Here is a 15,718-nt window from a genome sequence, read left to right as displayed (position 1 = left end):
AGGAGGGGAGTGAACAGGAGAGCTGAAAATGGTTGAAGGACGTGAGGTGCTGAGGGTGGTACCCCTGGGAGCGCTGATGAGCCAGGGCCACCGGGAGAGATGAGGGCTTCAGCTTGAGTTGCTCTCCGTGAACATGTCCTTCACGCAACTAGGAATAATAAACCAGTAAAAATGGAAGCAGTAGCAGTCACACAGGAGACTACATAGTAAACAAAGCACTTTAACTCATACATGCCTTCGACCAGTGTTTACTGAGCCTACTATGTGTCAGGCCCTGTGCTAAAGGGCTTGCGATCTATCAGTAACTGATGGTTGATTCCAGTGGAGGAGGTGGGCATTAACAGCACTGATAAATAGATAAAATACACCGTGTCCTAGAAGGTACTAAGGGAAAAAAAAAAAAGAGCAGTGATGCAGGAAAAGGAGTATGAGAAGAAAGGGTGGAGGGCTGCAGCTTAAAACAGGGTGATCATGTGACTCCCCTAGTGGTCCACTGGCTAAAACGCAGGGGGCAGGGGTTCGATCCCTGGTCAGGGACTAGATCCCACGTGCCACAACTAAAAGAAGTCACGTGCCACAGCTAAAAAGATACCGCATGCCGCAAGGCAGATGGAAGATCCTGCGTGCTGCAACTGAGGCCTGGCACAGCAAAATAAATAATAATAATAAATAAAACAGCATGGCTGGGAGAGGCCTCTGTACAAAGGAGATCAGATCAGATCCGTTGCTCAGTCGTGTCCGACTCTTTGTGACCCCATGAATCCCAGCACCCCAGGCCTCCCTGTCCATCACCAACTCCCAGAGTTCACTCAGACTCACGTCCATCGAGTCGGTGATCCCATCCAGCCATCTCATCCTCTGTTGTCCCCTTCTCCTCCTGACCCCAATCCCTCCCAGCATCAGAGTCTTTTCCAATGAGTCAACTCTTCACATGAGATGGCCGAAGTACTGGAGTTTCAGCTTTAGCATCATTCCTTCCAAAGAAATCCCAGGGCTGATCTTCAGAATGGACTGGTTGGATCTCCTTACAGTCCAAGGGACTCTCAAGAGTCTTCTCCAACACCACAGTTCAAAAGCATCAATTCTTCGGTGTTCAGCCTTCTTCACAGTCCAACTCTCACATCCATACATGACCACAGGAAAAACCATAGCCTTAACTAGACGAATCTTTTTTGGCAAAGTAACGTCTCTGCTTTTGGATATGCTATCTAGGTTGGTCATAACTTTGCTTCCAAGAAGTAAGCGTCTTTTAATTTCATGGCTGCAGTCACCATCTGCAGTGATTTTGGAGCCCAGAAAAATAAAGTCTGACACTGTTTCCACTGTTTCCCCATCTATTTGCCATGAAGTGATGGGACCAGATGCCATGATCTTCATTTTCTGAATGTTGAGCTTTAAGCCAACTTTTTCACTCTCCTCTTTCACTTTCATCAAGAGGCTTTTTAGTTCCTCTTCACTTTCTGCCATAAAGGTGGTGTCATCTGCATATCTGAGGTTATTGATATTTCTCCTGGCAATCTTGATTCCAGCTTGTGTTTCTTCCAGTCCAGCGTTTCTCATGATGTACTCTGCATATAAGTTAAATAAACAGGGTGACAATATACAGCCTTGACGAACTCCTTTTCCTATTTGGAACCAGTCTGTTGTTCCATGTCCAGTTCTAACTGTTGCTTCCTGACCTGCATACAAATTTCTCAAGAGGCAGATCAGGTGTTCTGGTATTCCCTTCTCTTTCAGAATTTTCCACAGTTTATTGTGATCCACACAGTCAAAGGCTTTGGCATAGTCAATAAAGCAGAAATAGATGCTTTTCTGGAACTCTATTGCTTTTTCCATGATCCAGCAGATGTTGGCAATTTGATCTCTGGTTCCTCTGCCTTTTCTAAAACCAGCTTGAACATCAGGAATTTCATGGTTCACATATTGCTGAAGCCTGGCTTGGAGAATTTTGAGCATTACTTTACTAGCGTGTGAGATGAGTGCAATTGTGCGGTAGTTTGAGCATTCTTTGGCATTGCCTTTCTTTGGGATTGGAATGAAAACTGACCTTTTCCAGTCCTGTGGCCACTGCTGAGTTTTCCAAATTTGCTGGCATATTGAGTGCAGCACTTTCACAGCATCATCTTTCAGGATTTGGAATAGCTCAACTGGAATTCTATCACCTCCACTAGCTTTGTTCATAGTGATGCTTTCTAAGGCCCACTTGACTTCACATTCCAGGATGTCTGGCTCCAGGTCAGTGATCACACCATCGTGATTATCTGGGTTGTGAAGATCTTTTTTGTACAGTTCTTCTGTGTATTCTTGCCATCTCTTCTTAATATCTTCTGCTTCTGTTAGGTCCATACCATTTCTGTCCTTTATCGAGCCCATCTTTGCATGAAATGTTCCTTTGGTATCTCTAATTTTCTTGAAGAGATCCCTAGTCTTTCCCATTCTGTTGTTTTCCTCTATTTCTTTGCATTGATCACTGAGGAAGGCTTTCTTATCTCTTCTTGCTATTCTTTGGAACTCTGCATTCAGATGTTTATATCTTTCCTTTTCTCCTTTGCTTTTTGTTTCTCTTCTTTTCACAGCTATTTGTAAGGCCTCCCCAGACAGCCATTTTGCTTTTTTGCATTTCTTTTCCATGGGGATGGTCTTGATCCCTGTCTCCTGTACAATGTCATGAACCTCATTCCATAGTTCATCAGGCACTCTACCTATCAGATCTAGGCCCTTAAATCTATTTCTCACTTCCACTGTATAATCATAAGGGATTTGATTTAGGTCATACCTCAATGGTCTAGTGGTTTTCCCTACTTTCTCCAATTTCAGTCTGAATTTGGCAATAAGGAGTTCATGGTCTGAGCCACAGTCAGCTCCTGGTCTTGTTTTTGCTGAATGTATAGAGCTTCTCCATCTTTGGCTGCAAAGAATATAATCAATCTGATTTCAGTGTTGACCATCTGGTGATGTCCATGTATAGAGTCTTCTCTTGTGTTGTTGGAAGAGGGTGTTTGTTATGACCAGTGCATTTTCTTGGCAAAACTCTATTAGTCTTTGCCCTGCTTCATTCCGTATTCCAAGGCCAAATTTGCCTGTTACTCCAGGTGTTTCTTTACTTCCTACTTTTGCATTCCAGTCCCCTATAATGAAAAGGACATCTTTTTTGGGTGTTAGTTCTAAAAGGTCTTGTAGGTCTTCATAGAACCATTCAACTTTAGCTTCTTCAGCATTACTGATTGTGGCATAGACTTGGATTACTGTGATATTGAAAGGTTTGCCTTGGAAACGAACAGAGATCATTCTGTCATTTTTGAGATTGCATCCAAGTACTGCATTTTGGACTGTTTTGTTGACCATGATGGCTACTCCATTTCTTCTGAGGCATTCCTGCCTGCAGTAGTAGATATAATGGTCATCTGAGTTAAATTCACCCATTCCAGTCCATTTCAGTTTGCTGATTCTTAGAATGTCGACATTCACTCTTGCCATCTCTTGTTTGACCACTTCCAATTTGCCTTGATTCATGGACCTGACATTCCAGGTTCCTATGCAATATTGCTCTTTACAGCATCAGACCTTGCTTCTATCACCAGTCACATCCACAGCTGGGTATTCTTTTTGCTTTGGCTCCATCCCTTCATTCTTTCTGGAGTTATTTCTCCACTAATCTCCAGTAGCATATTGGGCACCTACTGACCTGGGGAGTTTCTCTTTCAGTATCCTATCATTTTGCCTTTTCATACTGTTACAAAGGAGGCATTTAAGCTAAATCTTGAGAGGAAGGAGAGCAGGAAATCTTTTGAATAAATGTGATACAAATGAACTTATTTTCAAAACAGACTCACAGATATAAAACAAATTTATGGTTACCAAAGGGGAAAGGGGGTTGGGGGAGGGATGAACTAGGAGGTTGGAATTAACATACACACGCTACTGTATTTACCATAGATAAGCAAGAAGGACATACTGCATAGCACAGAGAACTCTACTCAGTATTTTGTCATAATCTATAAGGAAAGAGAAACTGAAGAATTTATTTATATAACTGAATCACTGTGCTGTACACCTGAAACTAACAGATATTTTAAACCAACTATACTTCAATTTTTGAGAAGTTTTTTTTAAATTTACTTCTCCTTAAAAGGGCTATATCCCCCCTCCCTTCCCTTTTTCCTATTAAAATGATATTTAAATCTGACTTCTAAGCCACCTCGGGCTTCCCTGATAGCTCAGTTGGTAAAGAATCTGCCTACAGGAGACCCTGGTTCAATTCCTGGGTCAGGAAGATGCCCTGGCGAAGGGATAGGCTACCCACTCCAGTATTCTTGGGCTTCCCTTGTGGCTCAGCTGGTAAAGAATCCGCCAATGTGGTAGATCTGGGTTCAGTCCCTGCGTTGGGAAGATCCCCTGGAGAAAGGAAAGGCTACCCACTCCAGTATTCTGGCATGGAGAATTCCATGTACTACAGTCCATGGTACTTCCCTGGTGGCTCAGACGGTAAAGTGTCTACAATGCGGGAGACCTGGGTTTGATCTCTGGGTTGGGAAGATCCCCTGGAGAAGGAAATGGCAACCTACTCCAGTACTCTTGCCTGGAAAACCCCACGGACAGAGGATCTTGGTAGGCTACAGTTCATGGGGTCGCAAAGAGTTGGACACAACTAAGCGACTTCACTTCACGTCACTTCTAAGCCACCATGAAGTCACTCATTTTTTCCTGGTTACCTCCCCTGTATGGAATTATACATGTTAATAAATATTTTGTTTTTCTATTTTAATCTGTCTTTTATTACAGGAATGTCAACCAGAAACTTAGAACGACAGAGGGAAAATTATGTTTTCCTCCCCTACAAGACTTTGGAGAAGAAAGCCATGTGACTGTCTGGGGAGAAGCTTCCAGATCCCAAAGTGGGAGCATTTCTGGCATGGTCTAGCCCAGCAAGGGAGCTGGGGTGGCTAGAGTGGAGGGCCGAGGGTCGTGGAGTTGATATGAGCTGGGAGAGGTGACCGGGGTTGATACAGGCGGCCTCATAGAACATGTGAAGACCAGCTTTTACTTTTGAGCAGAAGAGCATTGCAACAGGACTTGCATTTTCAGGAGCTTTCTCAGGCTGCTGTGTGGGGACCAGACAGCAGGGATATGTGCACAGAGCCCAGAGTTTCCTAAAGACTGGATGTGGGCTGGGAGAGGGGAGACTAGTCAGGATGCTGTCTCCATGGGGATGGAGTTGCCACCAGCCAAGATAGGGTGGCTATGGCAGAGGTAATTTTGGTGGTGAGGGGAGATCTCAATCTAGGGCAGGCTGAGTTTGGGATGTTTATGAAACATCATAGGGAGGATAACAAGTGAATTAATTTCAATCCACTGGGTAACCATGTGTGTGTGCATTTGTATATGTGTGTGTTTTATTTTGGGAAGATACGCAAACCATAAAATTTATCATTTTAATCATTTTTAAATATATTGTTTGATGGCATTAAATAGATTCACATTGTTGTTTTACAACCATCTTTCATCAGCATTATCCTCATAACAATCCATCTCCAGTAACTTTCATCTTCCCAAACTGAAACTCTGTACCCATTAAAAAATAACTCCACATTCTCCCTTCCCCCAGCCCCTGGCAACGGCCATTCTATTTCTACAAATTTGCCTATTCTGTGTACTTCATATACATGGAATCATCCAATATTTGTTCTTTTGTGTCTGGTTTATTTCATTTAGCATAATGTCTTCAAGGTTGATTCATGTTGTAACATGTGTCAGAATTTCATTCCTTTTTTAAGGCAGAGTAATATTCTATTATATAGATATTCCACATTTTGTTTATCCATTCATCCACCAATGAACATTTGGGGTTTTTTCAGCTTTTGGCTATTTGTGAATAATGCTGCTATGAACATTGGTATACATCTGTTCGTGACTCTCCTTTTAAAGCTTGTGGATTGGTACCCAGAAGTGGAATTATGAGTCATATGGTGAGTCTATGTTTAGCTTCTGCTAAGAGGAACTGCCACACTGTTTCCCAATCTTGTGTGATGTTTCCCACTTATCCACAGGAGGGACTGAGAATCTGAGAAGGGAAGGGACTTACAGGAGGTAGGGATCCCTGAGCCAAAGTTCTCTTGACTACTGTGATTCTAACACCCCTTCTAGAGAGAGACTCGGAAATAGAAACTCATGGAAGCTGAACTGAACCAAGGTGCAAACTTGGAAGCCATCTTCATAGAGCGGGTGGGGAACGAGTTTGCCGTAGAAGAGAGGAATGTGAGACCCAAGAGAGCAGGAAGCAGGAGTTTGGGATGGGGCATGAGTCCAAAGAAGGAAGGGGAGCTAGTAGAGAAAGCAAAGGGAGAGCTGCCCCTTAATACAGTTCCAAGCCAGGCCCTCCAATCAGAGCTTAGTAGCAGCTGTGTGACCTTGGGCAGGTTACTCACCCTTTCTAAGCCTTGGTCTCCCTGCCTATAAAACGGTGGTACTAAAAGTCCTTGCCCCATTGGGTTTATGTGACAACTAAATGTGATGAACCAGGATTTGTAAAGCCTGTGGCCAAGATATGAAAGAGTGTCACAGAGCCCAGGGAGAGAACAGTTAGAGAAGTCACTGGGAGAAAGGGGACAGGCCCGCCCTCAGAAGGGCTGCTGGAGGAAACATGAACCCATTTGTCTCTGGAGGGCAGTTTGGCAAAAACCTTAAAGATATGCTGATCTGTTCACCCAGAAAATCCACTTAGAGGAATTTATTCTCAGAAATCCTGAAAGACATGCAAGTTAAATTATCTGCAAGGATGTTGATCCAGTGCTGTTGATGAGAACAGAGGATTGGAGATGATGTCAATGTCCAAGTAAAGGAAACTGGTAGCATTATTTCTGCTTCATGCAGACAAAAATTACATAGCCACTAAAGATGCAGTTGATGTAGTTGTAGAATCAGAATTCTGTTTATCAGTCCAGAAAGAGGCTCATGTGCATACACATACATGTGTGGGCTTCCCTCGTAGCTCAGTGGTTAAAGAGTCTGACTGCAATGCAGGAGACTCGGGTTCAAGCCCTGGGCTGGGAAGAGCCCCTGGAGAAGGAAATAGCAACCCACTCCAGTATTCTTGCCTGGAGAATCCCATGGACAGAGGAGCCTGGCAGGCTACAGTCTATGGGGTCACAAGAGTCAAGACACAACTGAGCAACTAAGTATGCGCCTGTATATATGTTACTATTATATATATATATATTTATATATATATATATATATATAAGGTTATTGTCTTATTTAACTTATATGCAGAGTGAAAGTGAAGTGCAAAGTGAAGTTGCTCAGTCGTGCCCGACTCTTTGCGACCCCATGGACAGTAGCCTGCACCAAGCTCCTCCGTCCATGGGATTTTCAAGGCAAGACTACTGGAGTGGGTTGCCATTTCCTTCTCTAGGGAATTTTCCCAACCCAGGGATCGAACCCAAGTCTCTCACATTGTAGACAGACAATTTACCATCTGAGCCACCAGGGAAGTGCAGAGTACATCATGTGAAATGCCAGGCTGAACGAATCACAAGCTAGAATCAAGATTGCAAGATTGCCAGGAGAAATAGTAACCTCAGATCTGCAGATGATACCATTCTAATGGCAGAAAGTGAAGAAGAACTAAGGAGCCTCTTGATGAAGGTAAAAGAGGAGAGTGATAAAGCCGGCTTGAAACTCAACATTCAAAAAAACTAAGATCATGGCAACCAGCCCCATCACTTCATGGCAAACAGAAGGGGAAAAAGTGAAAGCGACAGAGTTTCTTTCTTTTCTTGGGCTCCATAATCACTGCAGACAGTGATTGCAACCATGAAATTAAAAGATGCTTGCTCCTTGGAAGGAAAGCTATGACAAACCTAGACAGCATATTAAAAAGCAGTGACATCACTTTGGTGACAAAGGTCCATCTAGTCAAAGCTATGGTTTTTCCAGTGGTCATGTATGGATGTGAGAGTTGGTCCATAAAGAAGGCTAGTTCAGTTCAGTTCAGTCGCTCAGTCGTGTCCGACTCTTTGTGACCCCATGAATCGCAGCACGCCAGGCCTCCCTGTCCATCACCAACTCCCGGAGTTCACTCAGACTCACGTCCATCGAGTCAGTGATCCCATCCAGCCATCTCATCCTCTGTCGTCCCCTTCTCCTCCTGCCCCCAATCCCTCCCAGCATCAGAGTCTTTTCCAATGAGTCAACTCTTCACATGAGGTGGCCAAAGTACTGGAGTTTCAGCTTTAGCATCATTCCTTCCAAAGAACACCCAGGGCTGAGCTCCTTTAGAATGGACTGGTTGGATCTCCTTGCAGTCCAAGGGACTCTCAAGAGTCTTCTCCAACACCACAGTTCAAAAGCATCAATTCTTCGGTGCTCAGCTTTCTTCACAGTCCAACTCTCACATCCATATTTGACTACTGGAAAAACCACAGCCTTGACTAGATGGACCTTTGTTGGCAAAGTAATGTCTCTGCTTTTGAATATGCTATCTAGTTTGGTCATAACTTTCCTTCCAAGGAGTAAGCATCTTTTAATTTCATGGCTGCAGTCACCATCTGCAGTGGTTTTGAGCCCCCAAAAATAAAGTCTGACACTGTTTCCACTGTTTCCCCATCTATTTGCCATGAAGTGATGGGACCGGATGCCATGATCTAGTTTTCTGAATGTTGAGCTTTAAGCCAACTTTTTCACTCTCCTCTTTCACTTTCATCAAGAGGCTTTTTAGTTCCTCTTCACTTTCTGCCATAAGGGTGGTGTCATCTGCATATCTGAGGTTATTGATATTTCTGCTGGCAATCTTGATTCCAGCTTGTGCTTCTTCCAGCCCAGTGTTTCTCATGATGTATTCTGCATAGAAGTTAAAGAAGGCTAAGCACTGAATAATTGATGCTTTCAAATTGTGGTGCTGGAGAAGACTCTTGAGAGTCCCTTGGATAGCAAGGAGATCAAACCAGTCAGTCCTAAAGGAAATCAACCCTGAATATTCTTTGGGAGGACTGATGCTAAAGCTGAAGCTCCAATACTTTGGCCACCTGATACAAAGTGTTGACTCATTGGAAAACAACACCCTGATGCTGGGAAAGTTTGAAGCAAAAGGAGAAGGAGGCAGCAGAGGATGAAATGGTTAGATAGATGGATGGTGATGGTAAGGATGACTGACTCAATGGACATGAATTTGAGCAAACTCCAGGAGATGGTGGAGGACAGAGGAGACTGGTGTGCTACAGCCCATGGCATCACAAAGAGTCAGACACAACTGAGCAACTGAACAACAAAAACTGTTTTATTACAGGAGTTTTTTAACATGCACCAAAGTAGAAAAAAATTATATAAAAGATCCCCATGCACCCACCACTCAAAGTTAACTACTGTCAATTCACAAACCACCTTCATTTATATCCCCACCCACCTCCTCCCTCCTCACTACATATTATTTCAAATAAATTCCAGGAATCATAGCATTTCACCCTTAAATATTTCAGTATGTAGCTAGCAGCTAAGAACCCTTTTTATTTAACATAACCTCATACAATTATCACACCTAAAATAATTAATCAGTTCAGTTCAGTCGCTCAGTCGTGTCCAACTCTTTGCGACCCCATGGATTGCAGCACAGCAGGCCTCCCTGTCCATCATCAACTCCTGGAGCTTGCTCAAACTCATGTCCATTGAGTCAGTGATGCCAACCAACCATCTCATCCTGTCGTCCCCTTCTCTTCCTGCCTTCAATCTTTCCCAGCATCAGGATCTTTTCCAATGAGTCAGTTCTTCGAAGCAGGTGGCCAAAGTATTGGAGTTTTTGCTTCAGCATCAGTCCTTGCAATGAATATTCAGGGTTGATTTCCTTTAGGACTGACTGGTTTGATCTCCTTGCTGTCCAAGGGACTCTCAAGAGTCTTCTCCAACACGACAGTTCAAAAGTATCAATTCTTCAGCACTCAGCTTTCTTTAAGGTCCAACTCTCACATCCATACATGACTACTGGAAAAGCCATAGCTTTGATTAGATGGACCTTTATTGGCAAAGTAATGTCTCTGCTTTTTAATATGCTGTCTAGGTTGGTCATAGCTTTTCTTTCAAGGAGCAAGTGTCTTTTCATTTCATGGCTGCAATCACCATCTGCAGTGATTTTGGAGCCCAAGAAAATAAAATCTCTCACTGTTTCCATTGTTTCCCCATCTATTTGCCATGAAGTGATGGGACCAGATGCCATGATCTTCATTTTTTGAATGTTGAGTTTCAAGCCAGCTTTTTCACTCTCCTCTTTCACTTTCATCAAGAGGCTTTTTAGTTCCTCTTCACTTTCTTCCATAACAGTGGTGTCATCTGCATATCTGAGGTTATTGATATTTCTCCCAGCAATCTTGATTCCAGCTTGTGCTTCATCCAGCCTGGCATTTCGCGTGTTATACTTTGCAATAAGTTAAATAAGCAGGGTGACAATATACAGCCTTGACGTACTCCTTTCCCAATTTGGAACCAGTCTGTTATTCTAACTGTTGCTTCTTGACCTTAATTTTAATTATTAAAATAATTAATAATAATTCCTTAATAAAGAAACATGGTTTCTCTACTCACAAGACTTCTGACAATAAATGTGAGGATTTTCCATACCAAGCAATTCTGACACTAACTACCCATAGTTAGTACAGACCTCACAGATTAAAGGTTCAGTCCCCCTCTTCAGACATCAATCACAAGTGGTGGGTCCTAAGGGACCCACAGTTCTGTCCAACTCTGGTTACAAATTGGGGGTTCCCTCAACCTTGGGTTCGATAATTTTTTATAATGGCCCACAGAACTCAGGAAAACAGTTTACTACTCACTCATGTGTGTGTGTGTGTGTGTAAGTCACTTAGTTTGCAACACCATGGACTGTAGCCCACCAGGCTCCTCTGTCTGTGGAATTCTCCAGAAAAGAATACTGGAATGGGTAGCCATTCCCTTGTCCACGGGATCTTCCCAACCCAGGGGTCGACCCCGGGTCTCCCACATTGCAGGCAGATTCTTTACCATCTGAGCCACCAGGAAAGCCCTTACTATTACCGGTTAATTATACAGGATAGTATAACTGACAGAGATGAACAGACAGATGAAGAGGAATACAGAGCAAGGTGCAGAAGAGTCCCAAGTTCAGGGCCTTCTACTCCCAGGAATGAGTGCACCACCGTCCCAACACATGGGGTGTTCAGCAACCTGCACTCTGCTTCCTAAAGTTTTTATGAAACTTCCATTCCATAGGTTTGATCGATTCAATCCTTTGGCCCCTGGTGACTAATTCCATCTCCAGCCCCTCCCCCTTCCCCAGAGGAGGCTAGAGAATGAGACTGAATGTTCTAACTCTCTAATCATGTGATTGGTTCCTCTGGCAACCAGCCCTCATCCGGAAGTTATCTAGGGCCCACAGCCACCAGGCATCACATTAACAGACAAAAAGACACTTATTGCTCCAAAGACTTGAGTCTTAGAAGCTCCTGTGTCAGGAACCAGAGACCAAGACCAAACATTCTAATAAAAAAATTATTCTAGCACCCCTATCATTCAGGAAATTACAAGGGTTTTAGGAGCTCTGTGTCAGGAACTAGGAGCAGAAACCAAATATATATTTATTTCATCACAGTACCACACAACATAATAGAATATCTGGTCAGGGACTTCCCTGGCACTCCAGCAGTTAAGACTCCACACTTCCAATCGTAGGTCCGATCCCTAGTCAGGGAACTAAGATCCCACAAGCCACCTGGTGCAGTCAAAAAAATAAATAAATAAAAGAAATCTGGTCAGTGTTTAAATTTCTCTCTAAAGAATCCACCTGCCAATGCAGGAGGTGTAAGAGACAAGGGTTCAATCCCTGGGTTGGGAAGATCCACTGGAGAAGGGCATGGCAACCCACTCCAGTATTCTTGCCTGGAGAATCCAATGGACAGAGGAGCCTGGCAGGCTACAGTCCATGAGGTCTCAAAGAGTTGGACACAACTGAAGTGGCTTCAGCCATACGTGAACCGTGAACTTCCAGATGTTCAAGCTGGTTTTAGAAAAGGCAGAGGAACCAGAGATCAAATTGCCAACATCTGCTGGATCATCAAAGAAGCAAGATAGCTCCAGAAAAACATCTATTTCTGCTTTATTGACTATGCCAAAGCCTTTGACTGGGTGGATCACAATAAACTGTGGAAAATTCTTCAAGAGATGGGAATACCAGACCACCTGACCTGCCTCTTGAGAAACCTATATGCAGGTCAGGAAGCAACAGTTAGAACTAGACATGGAACAACAGACTGGTTCCAAATAGGAAAAGGAGTTCGTCAAGGCTGTATATTGTCACCCTGCTTATTTAACTTCTATGCAGAGTACATCATGAGACACACTGGGCTGGAAGAAGCACAAGCTGGAATCAAGATTGCCGGGAGAAATATCAATAACCTCAGATATGCAGATGACACCACCCTTATGGCAGAAAGTGAAGAGGAACTAAAAAGCCTCTTGATGAAAGTGAAAGAGGAGAGTGAAAAAGTTGGCTTAAAGCTCAACATTCAGAAAACTAGATCATGGCATCTGGTCCCATCACTTCATGGGAAATAGATGGGGAAACAGTGGAAACAGTGTCAGATTTTATTTTTGGGGGCTCAAAATCACTGCAGATGGTGATTGCAGCCATGAAATTAAAAGACGCTTACTCCTTGGAAGGAAAGTTATGACCAAACTAGATAGCATATTCAAAAGCAGAGACATTACTTTGCCAACAAAGGTCCATCTAGTCAAGGCTGTGGTTTTTCCAGTAGTCAAATATGGATGTGAGAGTTGGACTGTGATGAAAGCTGAGCACCGAAGAATTGATGCTTTTGAACTGTGGTGTTGGAGAAGACTCTTGAGAGTCCCTTGGACTGCAAGGAGATCCAACCAGTCCATTCTAAAGGAGCTCAGCCCTGGGTGTTCTTTGGAAGGAATGATGCTAAAGCTGAAACTCCAGTACTTTGGCCACCTCATGTGAAGAGATGACTCATTGGAAAAGACTCTGATGCTGGGAGGGATTGGGGGCAGGAGGAGAAGGGGACGACAGAGGATGAGATAGCTGGATGGGATCACTGACTTGATGGACGTGAGTCTGAGTGAACTCCAGGAGTTGGTGATGGACAGGGAGGCCTGGCATGCTGCAATTCATGGGGTCGCAAAGAGTCGGACACGACTGAGCAACTGAACTGAACTGAACTGAACTGCAGTGACTTAGAACACATGATTATAAATGACACTTTTTTTTCTTTTGCATTTGTGATCCATATAAGGTACACACAAAACAACTGGTTGTATAGATCTTAAGTCTTTCAAATGATAGGAACCTCCTCCCTGTATTTTATTTCCGCTCCCAACGAAAGTGTTGTAGAAAAGATGATTTGTCCTGTAGATCCAGACTGTTGGTCTACCTGATAGCCAGTGTCTGGACTTTGCTGATTGCATTCTCATGGTATAATTTAACATGTCTTGCTGTTCTCTGTGTTGCTTGAAACTTGCTAGTTTGACCTAAAGTCTTGATCAGATTTAAGGTTGTCTCCTTCTCAGCAGGGACAATTTATAGGTGGTGCAGGAGAAATGTGTTTCTCTGTTGGCAACTTTAGCAACTGTGGATGATCAATGCCCAGATCTATTATTCATTCATTAAGAGCTGAAAAATAGCAACAGTCTAATTGTATCATTCCTTTTTTTCGTAAGTAACTTTACTTATTTAGGTTGGCTGTGCTAGGTCTTCGTTGCTGCCTGGGTTTTTCTCTAATTTCGGTGAGTGGGGGCCACTCTCTAGTTGTGGTGTGCGAGCTTCTCATTTCAGTGGCTTCTCCTGTTGGGGAGCACAGGCTCTGGGGTGTGAGGGCTTCAGTAGCTGAGCTCCCGGGCTCCAGAGCGCAGGCTCAACAGCTGTTGAACATGGGCTTAGTTGCTCCACAGGATGTGGGATCTTCCCAGACCAGGGATTGAACCCATGTCTCCGGCATTAGCAGGTGGATTCTTTACCACTGAGCCACTAGGGAAGCCTGCCTTCTTCACTTATTACCTAGAATACTTCTATAAAGAGAATTACATCCCTCCCCTACATCTACAATCAGTTTCCACACCGAAGGCACAGTTCTTCCAGGAAAGGCAAGCTCACAAAGTAATGATTTTCTAACATCCTCCAAAGGTGACTACTGAGGATTTTCTTTAATCATTACAAACTTGTGAATTTAAATATATCTAAAATGAACATATTCGATATGCTTCCATCTATTGCATTTATTGGGCTTCCCTGGTAGCTCAGTGGTAAAGAATCTGCCTGCAATGCAGGAGACTTGGATTCAGTCCTTGGTTTGGGAAGATCTCCTGAAGGAGGGCATGGCAACCCACTCCAGTATTCTGGAGAATTCTATGGACAGAGGAGCCTGGTGGGCTACAGTCCATGGGGTCACAAAGAGTCGGACACAACTGAAGCGACTAAGTAGCAACAACAGCATTGCATTTATTATTCTTATAATTATGTAAAATATAAACATGGTTCCCAAATCAAACGTCCAAAACAAGATAAAAGTCAAGGAAATCCAGTTTCTATTAATATTCCCATCTTCTCTACTCTATATCCTATTTTCCTTCAGTTCAGTTCAGTCGCTCAGTCATGTCCGACTGTTTGCGACCCCATGAATCGCAGCACGCCAGGCCTCCCTGTGCATCACCAACTCCTGGAGTTCACTCAGACTCACGTCCATTGAGTCAGTGATGCCATCCAGCCATCTCATCCTCTGTCGTCCCCTTCTCCTCCTGCCCCTAATCCCTCCCAGCTTTACATCACCTTCTTTTTTTTTTTAGGATCAACGCACACACACATCCTTTTTCTTACTAAGACTAGGGTACCTCCTTCTCTATTATACGACAAAAACAAGTTATAAAAGAGTTTGTACAATTTGATCTCAAACAAAAATATTGTGTTTAAATGTATAATAATGGAAAAAAACACACATCTTTGATGTTTCTAACTATATCTGCTCTCTAGGAGCCCTGCAATCCCACATGCCCTTTGCTTTGCCAAGTGGAGCTACGTCTTAACTGCATTCATGTCAAGCATGGGGCAGAGCTGAATTGCAAACTCAAGGGGGCAGGAGTTTAAGGCCTGGAACTGGGAATGGCTCAAAGTGGGAGATGAAGGAGCCAGAAAGAGCTGCATAAGACAGGCCAAGAGGAGCCTGCACAAGCTGACTTTTGAGCTAGACTGTCCTCACGCACTTTTGTCAAGGGTCACGGGGTAAAACTTACATTGTTCACTAGTGTTTTAAGTAAGAATGGATTCTTTGGGGCAGATCTGAAGCTATGTCGAAGGCTGTAAAGAAAATAACAGGGCCCAAGGCAGAGGGACACTCAGAGCAGTGGACAGATTCATAAAAACCCATGCAAACAGATGGAAATGTGCCAAGATGGATCCTGGTCATCCCCAGGTAGTAACTGATTTAACAGGTGTTTTAAGAGTGGGGGTCATTTTTCTACTTTTTAAATTTGTATGCAATAAGAATATGTTATTTTATAATTCAGGGGGAAATCACCTTTATTTTAAAACAAAACAAAACATAGAGATGCTCAAAGAAATGAAGGAAGTGGGTTCATTCAAGGGCCACCACCCTGCCCTGGGCAAGGGTTCTATGCCTCCCCCAGCCCTGGGAAGAGAAGCCAGCAGTGACTTCAAGGAGTCTGTGGGGGGCATAGCCAGGGCAGC

Source organism: Bos grunniens, chromosome 19 (genome assembly GCF_055505025.1).
Source record: "Bos grunniens cultivar Pamir isolate PY7600 chromosome 19, Bosgru_T2T1.0, whole genome shotgun sequence".
Classification (NCBI taxonomy): domain Eukaryota; kingdom Metazoa; phylum Chordata; class Mammalia; order Artiodactyla; family Bovidae; genus Bos; species Bos grunniens.
Note: the sequence above shows the minus strand (reverse complement) of the source record.